This window comes from Spermophilus citellus (genome assembly GCF_964194105.1).
Source record: "Spermophilus citellus genome assembly, chromosome: 5".
Taxonomy (NCBI): domain Eukaryota; kingdom Metazoa; phylum Chordata; class Mammalia; order Rodentia; family Sciuridae; genus Spermophilus; species Spermophilus citellus.
In genome coordinates this window covers 29,544,920-29,562,521 of record NC_138186.1, presented here as the reverse complement: position 1 = coordinate 29,562,521, position 17,602 = coordinate 29,544,920, and positions in this window count along the sequence as shown.

The window sequence follows — 17,602 nt, the reverse complement described above, 5'->3', positions numbered from 1 at the left end:
AAAGGGGATGCCAAGCTTCCAAGAATTACGAACCTCCAGAAATCCCAGCAAAAATTTTTTCACCCAAACTGGAAGATACTTTCAGGTAATGATCAGAACACTAAGCCCACTTGGTTCACCAAATTTCGTTCTTGTATGTTGAAGCGTTCGTTTCCAGTAACAGTTTGAATTTTTAGGTTTCACTCTGTTTTCTCCTATATTGATAGATGTATTTGGAACTCTAAATACAACACGGTTTGTGCTAGCTTCTTGAAACTTGACACAGTAAAGTAGTTTCACGTTCTATCTCTATGTTTTGTTTCCTCTTGATGTAGCCCTAAGCAGTGACTGGCGAGAAACACTTTCATGGAAAGGGGTTGCCAAGGATCCAAAAATTACAAATCTCCAGAAATCTCAGCAAATATTTTTTCACCCAAACTGGATGATACTTTCAGGTAATGATCAGTACACTAAGCTGACTTGGTTCCCCAAATTTCATTCTTCTATGTTGAAGCGTTCGTTTCCAGTAACAGTTTGAATTTTTAGGTTTCACTCTGTTTTCTCCTATATTGATAGATGTATTTGGAACTCTAAATCCAACACGGTTTGTGCTAGCTTCTTGAAACTTGACACAATAATGTAGTTTCACGTTCTATCTCTATGTTTTGATTTTTCTTGATGTAGCCCTAAGCAGTGACTGGCGAGAAACACTTCTATATAAAGGGGTTGCCAAGCGTCCAAAAATTACGAATCTCCAGAAATTTCAGCAAATATTTTTTCATCCAAACTGGATGATACTTTCAGGTAATGATCAGTACACTAAGCTAACTTGGTTCCCCAAATTTTATTCTTCTATGTTGAAGCGTTCGTTTCCAGTAACAGTTTGAATTTTTAGGTTTCACTCTGTTTTCTCCTATATTGATAGATGTATTTGGAACTCTAAATACAACACGGTTTGTGCTAGCTTCTTGAAACTTGACACAATAAAGTAGTTTCACGTTCTATCTCTATGTTTTGTTTCCTCTTGATGTAGCCCTAAGCAGTGACTGGCGATAAACACTTTCAAGGAAAGGGGTTGCCAAGCTTCCAAGAATTACGAACCTCCAGAAATCTCAGCAAATATTTTTTCACCCAAACTGGATGATACTTTCAGGTAATGATCAGAACACTAAGCCCACTTGGTTCACCAAATTTCGTTCTTCTATGTTGAAGCGTTCGTTTCCAGTAACAGTTTGAATTTTTCGGTTTCACTCTGTTTTCTCCTATATTGATGTATATATTTGGAACTCTAAATACAACACGGTTTGTGCTAGCTTCTTTAAACTTGAAACAATAATGTAGTTTCATGTTCTATCTCTACGTTTTGTTTCCTCTTGATGTACCCCTAAGCAGTGACGGGCGATAAACACTTTCATGGAAAGGGGCTGCCAAGCTTCCAAAAATTACGTATCTCCAGAAATCTCAGCAAATATTTTTTCACCCAACCTGGATGATACTTTCAGGTAATGATCAGTACACTAAGGCGACTTGGTTCCCGCAACTTCGTCAATCTATGTTGAAGGGTTCATTTCCAGTACCAGTTTGAATTTTTTGGTTTCACTCTGTTTTCTCCTATATTGATAGATGTATTTGGAACTCTAAATCCAACATGGTTTGTGGTAGCTTCAGGAAACTTGACACAATAAATTAGTTTCACGTTCTGTCTCTATATTTGGTTTCCTCTTGATGTAGCCCTTAGCAGTGACTGGCGAGAAACACTTTCATGGAAACGGGTTGCCAAGCTTCCAAAAATTACGAATCTCCAGAAATCTCAGCAAATATTTTTTCACACAAACTGGATGATCCTTTCAGGTAATGATCAGAACACTAAGCCCACTTGGTTCACCAAATTTCGTTCTTCTATGTTGAAGCGTTCTTTTCCAGTAACATTTTGAATTTTTCGGTTTCACTCTGTTTTCTCCTATATTGATAGATGTATTTGGAACTCTAAATCCAACACGGTTTGTGCTAGCTTCTTGAAACTTTACACAATAATGTAATTTCACGTTCTATCTCTATGTTTTGTTTCCTCTTGATGTAGCCCTAAGCAATGACTGGCGAGAAACACTTCCATGGAAAGGGGTTGCCAAGCTTCAAAAATTACGAATCTCCAAAAATCTCAGCAAATATTTTTTCACCCAAACTGGATGATACTTTCAGGTAATGATCAGTACAGTAAGCTGACTTGGTTCCCCAAATTTCATTCTTCTATGTTGAAGCGTTCGTTTCCAGTAACAGTTTGAATTTTTAGGTTTCACTCTGTTTTCTCCTATATTGATAGATGTATTTGGAACTCTAAATGGAACACGGTTTGTGCTAGCTTCTTGAAACTTGACACAATAAAGTAGTTTCACGTTCTATCTCTATGTTTTGTTTCCTCTTGATGTAGCCCTAAGCAGTGACTGGCGAGAAACACTTCCATATAAAGGGGTTGCCAAGCGTCCAAAAATTACGAATCTCCAGAAATCTCAGCAAATATTTTTTCACCCAAACTGGATGATACTTTCAGGTAATGATCAGTACACTAAGCTGACTTGGTTCCCCAAATTTCATTCTTCTATGTTGAAGAGTTCGTTCCAGTAACAGTTTGAATTTTTAGGTTTCACTCTGTTTTCTCCTATATTGATAGATGTATTTGGAACTCTAAATCCAACACGGTTTGTGCTAGCTTTTTGAAACTTGACACAATAATGTAGTTTCACGTTCTATCTCTATGTTTTGTTTCCTCTTGATGTAGCCCTAAGCAGTGACTGGCGAGAAACACTTTCATGGAAAGGGGTTGCCAAGCTTCCAAAAATTACGAATCTCCAGAAATCTCAGCAAATATTTTTTTCACACAAACTGGATGATACTTTCAGGTAATGATCAGTACACTAAGGCGACTTGGTTCCCGCAACTTCGTCCTTCTATGTTGAAGCGTTCATTTTCAGTAACAGTTTGAATTTTTAGGTTTCACTCTATTTTCTCCTATATTGATAGATGTATTTGGAACTCTAAATCCAACACGGTTTGTGCTAGCTTCTTGAAACTTGACACAATAATGTAGTTTCACGTTCTGTCTCTGTGTTTTGTTTCCTCTTGATGTAGCCCTTAGCAGTGACTGGCGAGAAACACTTTCATGGAAACGGGTTGCCAAGCTTCCAAGAATTACGAACTTCCAGAAATCTCAGCAAATATTTTTTCACCCAAACTGGATGATACTTTCAGTTAATGATCAGAACACTAAGCCCACTTGGTTCACCAAATTTCGTTCTTCTATGTTGAAGCGTTCGTTTCCAGTAACAGTTTGAATTTTTCGGTTTCACTCTGTTTTCTCCTATATTGATAGATGTATTTGGAACTCTAAATCCAACACGGTTTGTGCTAGCTTATTGAAACTTGACACAATAATGTAGTTTCACGTTCTATCTCTATGTTTTGTTTCCTCTTGATGTAGCCCTAAGCAGTGACTGGTGAGAAACACTTCCATGGAAAGGGGTTGCCAAGCTTCCAAAAATTACGAATCTCCAGAAATCTCAGCAAATATTTTTTCACCCAAACTGGATGATACTTTCAGGTAATGATCAGTACACTAAGCTGACTTGGATCCCAAATTTCATTCTTCTATATTGAAGCGTTCGTTTCCAGTAACAATTTGAATTTTTAGGTTTCACTCTGTTTACTTCCATATTGATAGATGTATTTGGAACTCTAAATCCAACACGGTTTGTGCTAGCTTCTTGAAACTTGACACAATAATGTAGTTTCACGTTCTATCTGTCTGTTTTGTTTCCTCTTGATGTAGCCCTAAGCAGTGACTGGCGAGAAACACTTCCATATAAAGGGGTTGCCAAGCGTCCAAAAATTACGAATCTCCAGAAATCTCAGCAAATATTTTTTCACCCAAACTGGATGATACTTTCAGGTAATGATCAGTGCACTAAGCTGACTTGGTTCACCAAATTTCGTTCTTCTATGTTGAAGCGTTCGTTTCCAGTAACAGTTTGAATTTTTAGGTTTCACTCTGTTTTCTCCTATATTGATAGATGTATTTGGAACTCTAAATCCAACACGGTTTGTGCTAGCTTCTTGAAACTTGACACAATAATGTAGTTTCACGTTCTATCTCTATGTTTTGTTTCCTCTTGATGTAGCCCTAAGCAGTGACTGGCGAGAAACACTTTCATGGAAAGGGGTTTCCAAGGATCCAAAAATTACAAATCTCCAGAAATCAGCAAATATTTTTTCACCCAAACTGGATGATACTTTCAGGTAATGATCAGTACACTATGCTGACTTGGTTCCCCAAATTTCATTCTTCTATGTTGAAGCGTTCGTTTCCAGTAACAGTTTGAATTTTTAGGTTTCACTCTGTTTTCTCCTATATTGATAGATGTATTTGGAACTCTAAATCCAACACGGTTTGTGCTAGCTTCTTGAAACTTGACACAATAATGTAGTTTCACGTTCTATCTCTATGTTTTGTTTCCTCTTGATGTAGCCCTAAGCAGTGACTGGCGAGAAACACTTCTATATAAAGGGGTTGCCAAGCGTACAAAAATTACGAATCTCCAGAAATCTCAGCAAATATTTTTTCATCCAAACTGGATGATACTTTCAGGTAATGATCAGTACACTAAGCTGACTTGTTTCCCCAAATTTTATTCTTCTATGTTGAAGCGTTCGTTTCCAGTAACAGTTTGAATTTTTAGGTTTCACTCTGTTTTCTCCTATATTGATAGATGTATTTGGAACTCTAAATCCAACACGGTTTGTGCTAGCTTCTTGAAACTTGACACAATAAAGTAGTTTCACGTTCTATCTCTATGTTTTGTTTCCTCTTGATGTAGCCCTAAGCAGTGACTGGCGATAAACACTTTCAAGGAAAGGGGTTGCCAAGCTTCCAAGAATTACGAACCTCCAGAAATCTCAGCAAATATTTTTTCACCCAAACTGGATGATACTTTCAGGTAATGATCAGAACACTAAGCCCACTTGGTTCACCAAATTTCGTTCTTCTATGTTGAAGCGTTCTTTTCCAGTAACATTTTGAATTTTTCGGTTTCACTCTGTTTTCTCCTATATTGATAGATGTATTTGGAACTCTAAATCCAACACGGTTTGTGCTAGCTTCTTGAAACTTGACACAATAATGTAGTTTCACGTTCTATCTCTATGTTTTGTTTCCTCTTGATGTAGCCCTAAGCAGTGACTGGCGAGAAACACTTCCATGGAAAGGGGTTGCCAGGCTTCCAAAAATTACGAATCTCCAGAAATCTCAGCAAATATTTTTTCACCCAAACTGCATGATACTTTCAGGTAATGATCAGTACACTAAGCTGACTTGGTTCCCCAAATTTCATTCTTCTATGTTGAAGCGTTCGTTTCCAGTAACAGTTTGAATTTTTAGGTTTCACTCTGTTTTCTCCTATATTGATAGATGTATTTGGAACTCTAAATGCAACACGGTTTGTGCTAGCTTCTTGAAACTTGACACAATAATGTAGTTTCACGTTCTATCTCTATGTTTTGTTTCCTCTTGATGTAGCCCTAAGCAGTGACTGGCGAGAAACACTTCCATATAAAGGGGTTGCCAAGCGTCCAAAAATTACGAATCTCCAGAAATCTCAGCAAATATTTTTTCACCCAAACTATATGGTACTTTCATGTAATGATCAGTACAATAAGCTGACTTGGTTCACCAAATTTCGTTCTTCTATGTTGAAGCGTTCGTTTCCAGTAACAGTTTGAATTTTTAGGTTTCACTCTGTTTTCTCCTATATTGATAGATGTATTTGGAACTCTAAATCCAACCCGGTTTGTGCTAGCTTCTTGAAACTTGACACAATAATGTAGTTTCACGTTCTATCTCTATGTTTTGTTTCCTCTTGATGTAGCCCTAAGCAGTGACTGGCGAGAAACACTTCCATATAAAGGGGTTGCCAAGCGTCCAAAAATTACGAATCTCCAGAAATCTCAGCAAATATTTTTTCACCCAAACTGGATGATACTTTCAGGTAATGATCAGTACACTAAGCTGACTTGCTTCCCCTAATTTCATTCTTCTATGTTGAAGCGTTCATTTCCAGTAACAGTTTGAATTTTTAGGTTTCACTCTGTTTTCTCCTATATTGATAGATGTATTTGGAAGTCTAAATACAACACGGTTTGTGCTAGCTTCTTGAAACTTGACACAATAAAGTAGTTTCACGTTCTATCTCTATGTTTTGTTTCCTCTTGATGTAGCCCTAAGCAGTGACTGGCGATAAAAACTTTCAAGGAAAGGGGTTGCCAAGCTTCCAAGAATTACGAACCTCCAGAAATCTCAGCAAATATTTTTTCACCCAAACTGGATGATACTTTCAGGTAATGATCAGAACACTAAGCCCACTTGGTTCACCAAATTTCGTTCTTCTATGTTGAAGCGTTCATTTCCAGTAACAGTTTGAATTTTTCGGTTTCACTCTGTTTTCTCCTATATTGATGTATATATTTGGAACTCTAAATACAACACGGTTTGTGCTAGCTTCTTGAAACTTGACACAACAAAGTAGTTTCACGTTCTGTCTCTATGTTTTGTTTCCTCTTGATGTAGCCCTTAGCAGTGACTGGCGAGAAACACATTCATGGAAACGGGTTGCCAAGCGTCCAAAAATTACGAATCTCCAGAAATCTCAGCAAATATTTTTTCACCCAAACTGGATGATACTTTCAGGTAATGATCAGTACACTAAGCTGACTTGGTTCCCCAAATTTCATTCTTCTATGTTGAAGAGTTCGTTCCAGTAACAGTTTGAATTTTTAGGTTTCACTCTGTTTTCTCCTATATTGATAGATGTATTTGGAACTCTAAATCCAACACGGTTTGTGCTAGCTTCTTGAAACTTGACACAATAATGTAGTTTCACGTTCTATCTCTATGTTTTGTTTCCTCTTGATGTAGCCCTAAGCAGTGACTGGCGAGAAACACTTCCATATAAAGGGGTTGCCAAGCTTCCAAAAATTACGAATCTCCAGAAATCTCAGCAAATATTTTTTTCACACAAACTGGATGATACTTTCAGGTAATGATCAGTACACTAAGGCGACTTGGTTCCCGCAACTTCGTCCTTCTATGTTGAAGCGTTCATTTCCAGTAACAGTTTGAATTTTTAGGTTTCACTCTATTTTCTCCTATATTGATAGATGTATTTGGAACTCTAAATCCAACACGGTTTGTGCTAGCTTCTTGAAACTTGACACAATAATGTAGTTTCACGTTCTGTCTCTGTGTTTTGTTTCCTCTTGATGTAGCCCTTAGCAGTGACTGGCGAGAAACACTTTCATGGAAACGGGTTGCCAAGCTTCCAAGAATTACGAACCTCCAGAAATCTCAGCAAATATTTTTTTCACCCAAACTGGATGATACTTTCAGGTAATGATCAGTACACTAAGCTGACTTGGTTCCCCAAATTTCATTCTTCTATATTGAAGAGTTCGTTTCCAGTAACAGTTTGAATTTTTAGGTTTCACTCTGTTTACTTCCATATTGATAGATGTATTTGGAACTCTAAATCCAACACGGTTTGTGCTAGCTTCTTGAAACTTGACACAATAATGTAGTTTCACGTTCTATCTGTCTGTTTTGTTTCCTCTTGATGTAGCCCTAAGCAGTGACTGGCGAGAAACACTTCCATATAAAGGGGTTGCCAAGCGTCCAAAAATTACGAATCTCCAGAAATCTCAGCAAATATTTTTTCACCCAAACTGGATGATACTTTCAGGTAATGATCAGTACACTAAGCTGACTAGGTTCCCCAAATTTCATTCTTCTATGTTGAAGCGTTCGTTTCCAGTAACAGTTTGAATTTTTAGGTTTCACTCTGTTTTCTCCTATATTGATAGATGTATTTGGAACTCTAAATCCAACACGGTTTGTGCTAGCTTCTTGAAACTTGACACAATAATGTAGTTTCACGTTCTATCTCTATGTTTTGTTACCTCTTGATGTAGCCCTAAGCAGTGACTGGCGAGAAACACTTTCAAGGAAAGGGGTTGCCAAGCTTCCAAGAATTACGAACCTCCAGAAATCTCAGCAAATATTTTTTCACCCAAACTGGATGATACTTTCAGGTAATGATCAGAACACTAAGCCCACTTGGTTCACCAAATTTCGTTCTTCTATGTTGAAGCGTTCGTTTCCAGTAACAGTTTGAATTTTTCGGTTTCACTCTGTTTTCTCCTATATTGATGTATATATTTGGAACTCTAAATACAACACGGTTTGTGCTAGCTTCTTTAAACTTGACACAATAATGTAGTTTCATGTTCTATCTCTACGTTTTGTTTCCTCTTGATGTACCCCTAAGCAGTGACGGGCGATAAACACTTTCATGGAAAGGGGCTGCCAAGCTTCCAAAAATTACGTATCTCCAGAAATCTCAGCAAATATTTTTTCACCCAACCTGGATGATACTTTCAGGGAATGATCAGTACACTAAGGCGACTTGGTTCCCGCAACTTCGTCAATCTATGTTGAAGGGTTCATTTCCAGTACCAGTTTGAATTTTTCGGTTTCACTCTGTTTTCTCCTATATTGATAGATGTATTTGGAACTCTAAATCCAACATGGTTTGTGCTAGCTTCTTGAAACTTGACACAATAAATTAGTTTCACGTTCTGTCTCTATATTTGGTTTCCTCTTGATGTAGTCCTTAGCAGTGACTGGCGAGAAACACTTTCATGGAAACGGGTTGCCAAGCTTCCAAAAATTACGAATCTCCAGAAATCTCAGCAAATATTTTTTCACACAAACTGGATGATCCTTTCAGGTAATGATCAGAACACTAAGCCCACTTGGTTCACCAAATTTCGTTCTTCTATGTTGAAGCATTCTTTTCCAGTAACATTTTGAATTTTTAGGTTTCACTCTGTTTTCTCCGATATTGATAGATGTATTTGGAACTCTAAATCCAACACGGTTTGTGCTAGCTTCTTGAAACTTGACACAATAATGTAGTTTCACGTTCTATCTCTATGTTTTGTTTCCTCTTGATGTAGCCCTAAGCAGTGACTGGCGAGAAACACTTCCATGGAAAGGAATTGCCAAGCTTCCAAAAATTACGAATCTCCAGAAATCTCAGCAAATATTTTTTCACCCAAACTGGATGATACTTTCAGGTAATGATCAGAACACTAAGCCCACTTGGTTCACCAAATTTCATTCTTCTATGTTGAAGCGTTCGTTTCCAGTAACAGTTTGAATTTTTAGGTTTCACTCTGTTTTCTCCTATATTGATAGATGTATTTGGAACTCTAAATGCAACACGGTTTGTGCTAGCTTCTTGAAACTTGACACAATAATGTAGTTTCACGTTCTATCTCTATGTTTTGTTTCCTCTTGATGTAGCCCTAAGCAGTGACTGGCGAGAAACACTTCCATATAAAGGGGTTGCCAAGCGTCCAAAAATTACGAATCTCCAGAAATCTCAGCAAATATTTTTTCACCCAAACTGGATGATACTTTCAGGTAATGATCAGAACAATAAGCTGACTTGGTTCACCAAATTTCGTTCTTCTATGTTGAAGCGTTCGTTTCCAGTAACAGTTTGAATTTTTAGGTTTCACTCTGTTTTCTCCTATATTGATAGATGTATTTGGAACTCTAAATGCAACACGGTTTGTGCTAGCTTCTTGAAACTTGACACAATAATGTAGTTTCACGTTCTATCTCTATGTTTTGTTTCCTCTTGATGTAGCCCTAAGCAGTGACTGGCGAGAAACACTTCCATATAAAGGGGTTGCCAAGCGTCCAAAAATTACGAATCTCCAGAAATCTCAGCAAATATTTTTTCACCCAAACTGGATGATACTTTCAGGTAATGATCAGTACACTAAGCTGACTTGCTTCCCCTAATTTCATTCTTCTATGTTGAAGCGTTCATTTCCAGTAACAGTTTGAATTTTTAGGTTTCACTCTGTTTTCTCCTATATTGATAGATGTATTTGGAACTCTAAATACAACACGGTTTGTTCTAGCTTCTTGAAATTTGACACAATAAAGTAGTTTCACGTTCTATCTCTATGTTTTGTTTCCTCTTGATGTAGCCCTAAGCAGTGACTGGCGAGAAACACTTCATGGAAGGGGGTTGCCAAGCATCCAAAAATTACGAATCTCCAGAAATCTCAGCAAATATTTTTTCACCCAAACTTGATGATAGTTTCAGGTAATGATCAGTACACTAAGGCGACTTGGTTCCCGAAACTTCGTTCTTCTATGTTGAAGCGTTCATTTCCAGTAACAGTTTGAATTTTTAGGTTTCACTCTGTTTTCTCCTATATTGATAGATGTATTTGGAACTCTAAATACAACACGGTTTGTGCTAGCTTCTTGAAACTTGACACAATAAAGTAGTTTCACGTTCTATCTCTATGTTTTGTTTCCGCTTGATGTAGCCCTAAGCAGTGACTGGCGAGAAACACTTTCAAGGAAAGGGGTTGCCAAGCTTCCAAGAATTACGAACCTCCAGAAATCTCATCAAATATTTTTTCACCCAAACTGGATGATACTTTCAGGTAATGATCAGAACACTAAGCCCACTTGGTTCACCAAATTTCGTTCTTCTATGTTGAAGCGTTCGTTTCCAGTAACAGTTTGAATTTTTCGGTTTCACTCTGTTTTCTCCTATATTGATGTATATATTTGGAACTCTAAATACAACACGGTTTTTGCTAGCTTCTTTAAACTTGACACAATAATGTAGTTTCATGTTCTATCTCTACGTTTTGTTTCCTCTTGATGTACCCCTAAGCAGTGACGGGCGATAAACACTTTCATGGAAAGGGGCTGCCAAGCTTCCAAAAATTACGTATCTCCAGAAATCTCAGCAAATATTTTTTCACCCAACCTGGATGATACTTTCAGGGAATGATCAGTACACTAAGGCGACTTGGTTCCCGCAACTTCGTCAATCTATGTTGAAGGGTTCATTTCCAGTACCAGTTTGAATTTTTCGGTTTCACTCTGTTTTCTCCTATATTGATAGATGTATTTGGAACTCTAAATCCAACATGGTTTGTGCTAGCTTCTTGAAACTTGACACAATAAATTAGTTTCACGTTCTGTCTCTATATTTGGTTTCCTCTTGATGTAGCCCTTAGCAGTGACTGGCGAGAAACACTTTCATGGAAACGGGTTGCCAAGCTTCCAAAAATTACGAATCTCCAGAAATCTCAGCAAATATTTTTTCACACAAACTGGATGATCCTTTCAGGTAATGATCAGAACACTAAGCCCACTTGGTTCACCAAATTTCGTTCTTCTATGTTGAAGCATTCTTTTCCAGTAACATTTTGAATTTTTAGGTTTCACTCTGTTTTCTCCTATATTGATAGATGTATTTGGAACTCTAAATCCAACACGGTTTGTGCTAGCTTCTTGAAACTTGACACAATAATGTAGTTTCACGTTCTATCTCTATGTTTTGTTTCCTCTTGATGTAGCCCTAAGCAGTGACTGGCGAGAAACACTTCCATATAAAGGGGTTGCCAAGCGTCCAAAAATTACGAATCTCCAGAAATCTCAGCAAATATTTTTTCACCCAAACTGGATGATACTTTCAGGTAATGATCAGTACACTAAGCTGACTTGCTTCCCCTAATTTCATTCTTCTATGTTGAAGCGTTCATTTCCAGTAACAGTTTGAATTTTTAGGTTTCACTCTGTTTTCTCCTATATTGATAGATGTATTTGGAACTCTAAATACAACACGGTTTGTTCTAGCTTCTTGAAACTTGACACAATAAAGTAGTTTCACGTTCTATCTCTATGTTTTGTTTCCTCTTGATGTAGCCCTTAGCAGTGACTGGCGAGAAACACTTACATGGAAACGGGATGCCAAGCTTCCAAAAATTACGAATCTCCAGAAATCTCAGCAAATATTTTTTTCACACAAACTGGATGATCCTTTCAGGTAATGATCAGAACACTAAGCCCACTTGGTTCACCAAATTTCGTTCTTCTAGGTTGAAGCGTTCTTTTCCAGTAACAGTTTGAATTTTAGGTTTCACTCTGTTTTCTCCTATATTGATAGATGTATTTGTTACTCTAAATCCAACACGGTTTGTGCTAGCTTCTTGAAACTTGACACAATAATGTAGTTTCACGTTCTATCTCTATGTTTTGTTTCCTCTTGATGTAGCCCTAAGCAGTGACTGGCGAGAAACACTTCCATATAAAGGGGTTGCCAAGCGTCCAAAAATTACGAATCTCCAGAAATCTCAGCAAATATTTTTTCACCCAAACTGGATGATACTTTCAGGTAATGATCAGAACAATAAGCTGACTTGGTTCACCAAATTTCGTTCTTCTATGTTGAAGCGTTCGTTTCCAGTAACAGTTTGAATTTTTAGGTTTCACTCTGTTTTCTCCTATATTGATAGATGTATTTGGAACTCTAAATGCAACACGGTTTGTGCTAGCTTCTTGAAACTTGACACAATAATGTAGTTTCACGTTCTATCTCTATGTTTTGTTTCCTCTTGATGTAGCCCTAAGCAGTGACTGGCGAGAAACACTTCCATATAAAGGGGTTGCCAAGCGTCCAAAAATTACGAATCTCCAGAAATCTCAGCAAATATTTTTTCACCCAAACTGGATGATACTTTCAGGTAATGATCAGTACACTAAGCTGACTTGCTTCCCCTAATTTCATTCTTCTATGTTGAAGCGTTCATTTCCAGTAACAGTTTGAATTTTTAGGTTTCACTCTGTTTTCTCCTATATTGATAGATGTATTTGGAACTCTAAATACAACACGGTTTGTTCTAGCTTCTTGAAACTTGACACAATAAAGTAGTTTCACGTTCTATCTCTATGTTTTGTTTCCTCTTGATGTAGCCCTAAGCAGTGACTGGCGAGAAACACTTCATGGAAGGGGGTTGCCAAGCATCCAAAAATTACGAATCTCCAGAAATCTCAGCAAATATTTTTTCACCCAAACTTGATGATAGTTTCAGGTAATGATCAGTACACTAAGGCGACTTGGTTCCCGAAACTTCGTTCTTCTATGTTGAAGCGTTCATTTCCAGTAACAGTTTGAATTTTTAGGTTTCACTCTGTTTTCTCCTATATTGATAGATGTATTTGGAACTCTAAATACAACACGGTTTGTGCTAGCTTCTTGAAACTTGACACAATAAAGTAGTTTCACGTTCTATCTCTATGTTTTGTTTCCGCTTGATGTAGCCCTAAGCAGTGACTGGCGAGAAACACTTTCAAGGAAAGGGGTTGCCAAGCTTCCAAGAATTACGAACCTCCAGAAATCTCATCAAATATTTTTTCACCCAAACTGGATGATACTTTCAGGTAATGATCAGAACACTAAGCCCACTTGGTTCACCAAATTTCGTTCTTCTATGTTGAAGCGTTCGTTTCCAGTAACAGTTTGAATTTTTCGGTTTCACTCTGTTTTCTCCTATATTGATGTATATATTTGGAACTCTAAATACAACACGGTTTTTGCTAGCTTCTTTAAACTTGACACAATAATGTAGTTTCATGTTCTATCTCTACGTTTTGTTTCCTCTTGATGTACCCCTAAGCAGTGACGGGCGATAAACACTTTCATGGAAAGGGGCTGCCAAGCTTCCAAAAATTACGTATCTCCAGAAATCTCAGCAAATATTTTTTCACCCAACCTGGATGATACTTTCAGGGAATGATCAGTACACTAAGGCGACTTGGTTCCCGCAACTTCGTCAATCTATGTTGAAGGGTTCATTTCCAGTACCAGTTTGAATTTTTCGGTTTCACTCTGTTTTCTCCTATATTGATAGATGTATTTGGAACTCTAAATCCAACATGGTTTGTGCTAGCTTCTTGAAACTTGACACAATAAATTAGTTTCACGTTCTGTCTCTATATTTGGTTTCCTCTTGATGTAGCCCTTAGCAGTGACTGGCGAGAAACACTTTCATGGAAACGGGTTGCCAAGCTTCCAAAAATTACGAATCTCCAGAAATCTCAGCAAATATTTTTTCACACAAACTGGATGATCCTTTCAGGTAATGATCAGAACACTAAGCCCACTTGGTTCACCAAATTTCGTTCTTCTATGTTGAAGCATTCTTTTCCAGTAACATTTTGAATTTTTAGGTTTCACTCTGTTTTCTCCTATATTGATAGATGTATTTGGAACTCTAAATCCAACACGGTTTGTGCTAGCTTCTTGAAACTTGACACAATAATGTAGTTTCACGTTCTATCTCTATGTTTTGTTTCCTCTTGATGTAGCCCTAAGCAGTGACTGGCGAGAAACACTTCCATATAAAGGGGTTGCCAAGCGTCCAAAAATTACGAATCTCCAGAAATCTCAGCAAATATTTTTTCACCCAAACTGGATGATACTTTCAGGTAATGATCAGTACACTAAGCTGACTTGCTTCCCCTAATTTCATTCTTCTATGTTGAAGCGTTCATTTCCAGTAACAGTTTGAATTTTTAGGTTTCACTCTGTTTTCTCCTATATTGATAGATGTATTTGGAACTCTAAATACAACACGGTTTGTTCTAGCTTCTTGAAACTTGACACAATAAAGTAGTTTCACGTTCTATCTCTATGTTTTGTTTCCTCTTGATGTAGCCCTTAGCAGTGACTGGCGAGAAACACTTACATGGAAACGGGATGCCAAGCTTCCAAAAATTACGAATCTCCAGAAATCTCAGCAAATATTTTTTTCACACAAACTGGATGATCCTTTCAGGTAATGATCAGAACACTAAGCCCACTTGGTTCACCAAATTTCGTTCTTCTAGGTTGAAGCGTTCTTTTCCAGTAACAGTTTGAATTTTAGGTTTCACTCTGTTTTCTCCTATATTGATAGATGTATTTGTTACTCTAAATCCAACACGGTTTGTGCTAGCTTCTTGAAACTTGACACAATAATGTAGTTTCACGTTCTATCTCTATGTTTTGTTTCCTCTTGATGTAGCCCTAAGCAGTGACTGGCGAGAAACACTTCCATTGAAAGGGGTTGCCAAGCTTCCAAAAATTACGAATCTCCAGAAATCTCAGCAAATATTTTTTCACCCAAACTTGATGATAGTTTCAGGTAATGATCAGTACACTAAGGCGACTTGGTTCCCGAAACTTCGTTCTTCTATGTTGAAGCGTTCATTTCCAGTAACAGTTTGAATTTTTAGGTTTCATTCTGTTTTCTCCTATATTGATAGATGTATTTGGAACTCTAAATCCAACACGGTTTGTGCTAGCTTCTTGAAACTTGACACAATAATGTAGTTTCACGTTCTATCTCTATGTTTTGTTTCCTCTTGATGTAGCCCTAAGCAGTGACTGGCGAGAAACACTTCCATATAAAGGGGTTGCCAAGCGTCCAAAAATTACGAATCTCCAGAAATCTCAGCAAATATTTTTTCACCCAAACTGGATGATACTTTCAGGTAATGATCAGTGCACTAAGCTGACTTGGTTCACCAAATTTCGTTCTTCTATGTTGAAGCGTTCGTTTCCAGTAACAGTTTGAATTTTTAGGTTTCACTCTGTTTTCTCCTATATTGATAGATGTATTTGGAACTCTAAATCCAACACGGTTTGTGCTAGCTTCTTGAAACTTGACACAATAAAGTAGTTTCACGTTCTATCTCTATGTTTTGTTTCCTCTTGATGTAGCCCTAAGCAGTGACTGGCGAGAAACACTTCCATATAAAGGGGTTGCCAAGCGTCCAAAAATTACGAATCTCCAGAAATCTCAGCAAATATTTTTTCACCCAAACTGGATGATACTTTCAGGTAATGATCAGTACACTAAGGCGACTTGGTTCCCGCAACTTCGTCCTTCTATGTTGAAGCGTTCATTTCCAGTAACAGTTTGAATTTTTAGGTTTCACTCTGTTTTCTCCTATATTGATAGATGTATTTGGAACTCTAAATACAACACGGTTTGTGCTAGCTTCTTGAAACTTGACACAATAAAGTAGTTTCACGTTCTATCTCTATGTTTTGTTTCCGCTTGATGTAGCCCTAAGCAGTGACTGGCGAGAAACACTTTCAAGGAAAGGGGTTGCCAAGCTTCCAAGAATTACGAACCTCCAGAAATCTCAGCAAATATTTTTTCACCCAAACTGGATGATACTTTCAGGTAATGATCAGAACACTAAGCCCACTTGGTTCACCAAATTTCGTTCTTCTATGTTGAAGCGTTCGTTTCCAGTAACAGTTTGAATTTTTCGGTTTCACTCTGTTTTCTCCTATATTGATGTATATATTTGGAACTCTAAATACAACACGGTTTTTGCTAGCTTCTTTAAACTTGACACAATAATGTAGTTTCATGTTCTATCTCTACGTTTTGTTTCCTCTTGATGTACCCCTAAGCAGTGACGGGCGATAAACACTTTCATGGAAAGGGGCTGCCAAGCTTCCAAAAATTACGTATCTCCAGAAATCTCAGCAAATATTTTTTCACCCAACCTGGATGATACTTTCAGGGAATGATCAGTACACTAAGGCGACTTGGTTCCCGCAACTTCGTCAATCTATGTTGAAGGGTTCATTTCCAGTACCAGTTTGAATTTTTCGGTTTCACTCTGTTTTCTCCTATATTGATAGATGTATTTGGAACTCTAAATCCAACATGGTTTGTGCTAGCTTCTTGAAACTTGACACAATAAATTAGTTTCACGTTCTGTCTCTATATTTGGTTTCCTCTTGATGTAGCCCTTAGCAGTGACTGGCGAGAAACACTTTCATGGAAACGGGTTGCCAAGCTTCCAAAAATTACGAATCTCCAGAAATCTCAGCAAATATTTTTTCACACAAACTGGATGATCCTTTCAGGTAATGATCAGAACACTAAGCCCACTTGGTTCACCAAATTTCGTTCTTCTATGTTGAAGCATTCTTTTCCAGTAACATTTTGAATTTTTAGGTTTCACTCTGTTTTCTCCTATATTGATAGATGTATTTGGAACTCTAAATCCAACACGGTTTGTGCTAGCTTCTTGAAACTTGACACAATAATGTAGTTTCACGTTCTATCTCTATGTTTTGTTTCCTCTTGATGTAGCCCTAAGCAGTGACTGGCGAGAAACACTTCCATATAAAGGGGTTGCCAAGCGTCCAAAAATTACGAATCTCCAGAAATCTCAGCAAATATTTTTTCACCCAAACTGGATGATACTTTCAGGTAATGATCAGTACACTAAGCTGACTTGCTTCCCCTAATTTCATTCTTCTATGTTGAAGCGTTCTTTTCCAGTAACAGTTTGAATTTTTAGGTTTCACTCTGTTTTCTCCTATATTGATAGATGTATTTGGAACTCTAAATACAACACGGTTTGTTCTAGCTTCTTGAAACTTGACACAATAAAGTAGTTTCACGTTCTATCTCTATGTTTTGTTTCCTCTTGATGTAGCCCTTAGCAGTGACTGGCGAGAAACACTTACATGGAAACGGGATGCCAAGCTTCCAAAAATTACGAATCTCCAGAAATCTCAGCAAATATTTTTTTCACACAAACTGGATGATCCTTTCAGGTAATGATCAGAACACTAAGCCCACTTGGTTCACCAAATTTCGTTCTTCTAGGTTGAAGCGTTCTTTTCCA